The 1,350-nt window shown below is 47.6% G+C and overlaps 1 protein-coding gene across 4 annotated transcripts in view; it reads right to left on the bottom strand.

Annotated features, from left to right (window-relative positions):
* Nucleotides 1–722, bottom strand: part of Znf532 (zinc finger protein 532) — a 94,461-nt gene extending 93,739 nt beyond the window's left edge. The window contains exon 1 of one of the 4 annotated variants that reach the window (XM_026783530.1): nt 689–722. The gene's annotated coding sequence lies outside the window, so the exon portion shown is untranslated. Of the gene's footprint in view, nt 1–126; nt 293–688 lie in introns of those variants that run through there. The other 3 variants (XM_026783529.1, XM_026783528.1, XM_026783533.1) reach the window with 3 other exon arrangements.
* Between the last annotated feature and the right edge of the window lie 628 nt (nt 723–1,350).

The following is a 1,350-nucleotide window of genomic DNA, read 5'->3' as shown; positions in this document are numbered from 1 at the left end:
CCGGGTAGACGGCTGCGGGCGCGCGGCACGGCACGGCACGGCCCGGAGGTGCTGGTGGCGGTGCTGGGGACGGGGCCGAGCGGGGGCTGTTTTGCTGTCTTTTCAAACGACACTTGAGACTCTCACCTAGTCCTTTTCCATGGCCCCAAGCTGCGACTTACTGGAGTGGAAGGAAGCAAGGCCTCGCCAAAGATGGTTGAAAAAAAAAATGCCCGTGAGCCTCTCTACCCAGGATCTTGAAGCCAAGGTGGTGGTTGTGCTATCCTCCTCGTAATGGTGGCAAATAAGTAAGAAGAGAGCAAGCTATCTTCAGATAAATTCAATCTGAGATTCTCCCAGGAGGTGGAAGAAAGGGCTCCCTTCTGTTAGTTAGTGGTTTGGAGCCCTTTTCGCCTTAAACTGAGCCACAAAAGAATGGAAGACACCCCTGGGGTGGGGAGAAAGCCCTGGTGTAAAAGACACACGTTTTTGCTTTCAGAGAAAAAGCCACTGGGGCCAGATTGAAGCATGGCATGTTCGGTTCATGTATGGTGTATTTTTTTTAAACGGGGGAATGATATGAGTAAACACGCAGTAATGGCTGGGTCTTTAAGATCTATAAGGGAAATGGTGCACAAATGTAACAAGCACAAGTTGTACATACAGCAAGTGGTCATGGCTTACAGAACACAGGCAAAAAGATACATACAGAAACCCAGCCAAAGGCCAGGAAGGGAGATAATCGTAAGCCATTTGAGACGGAGGTGCAGCGCTTCCTTCTATGCCAGATGAAGTATGCTGTTTTCCAGCCCTGTCCTGGTGCCCATATTGAGCACAGTCGAGCACGCCACTGAAAAGGTTTCTATTTTTTTTTTTTTGATGTTGTTGTTTAGACAAGAGAAACCTCCATGTTGAGCTAATTGTGCTGACTTGGAAGCAGGACAAAATGGAAGATCTGGAAAAAAAAAAAAAACTGCCACCATTACCTCCTAAAAAAGGCTCGCTCCTGTTTGCTTGCACTCTGAAGACAACACTATCACTGGAATAGCAGTGAAGAATCCTGGCAGAAGTATCCCTGTGTGCTTTATTTTAAAACAGACTGGTGGATGTCTGCATAGTGACCAGAGAAGTTTTCCTTTTAAATCTCAGTATTCTCTTGCTGTTAACTTCCGCTGAGGAGGCCATTGTTCTCCCGGTTAGGGCACCCCATAGCATGTGCACTGTAAAAGATCTTGTGCTCGCTGAGACTTTTCATGCAAACGACTTGAATTATTGTCTCACATGCGAGTTCTCGAGTTTCAGCCTGTGCTTGTGCCACGATGCACACAAGTTGCCATGCATATCTGCACAGGTTTAGGAGGAACCTGCGCC

The sequence above is a fragment of the Microtus ochrogaster genome, chromosome 18 (genome assembly GCF_000317375.1).
Source record: "Microtus ochrogaster isolate Prairie Vole_2 chromosome 18, MicOch1.0, whole genome shotgun sequence".
In the NCBI taxonomy this organism is placed as follows: Eukaryota; Metazoa; Chordata; class Mammalia; order Rodentia; family Cricetidae; genus Microtus; species Microtus ochrogaster.
Note: the sequence above shows the minus strand (reverse complement) of the source record. Positions and strands in the feature narration are given on the sequence as shown.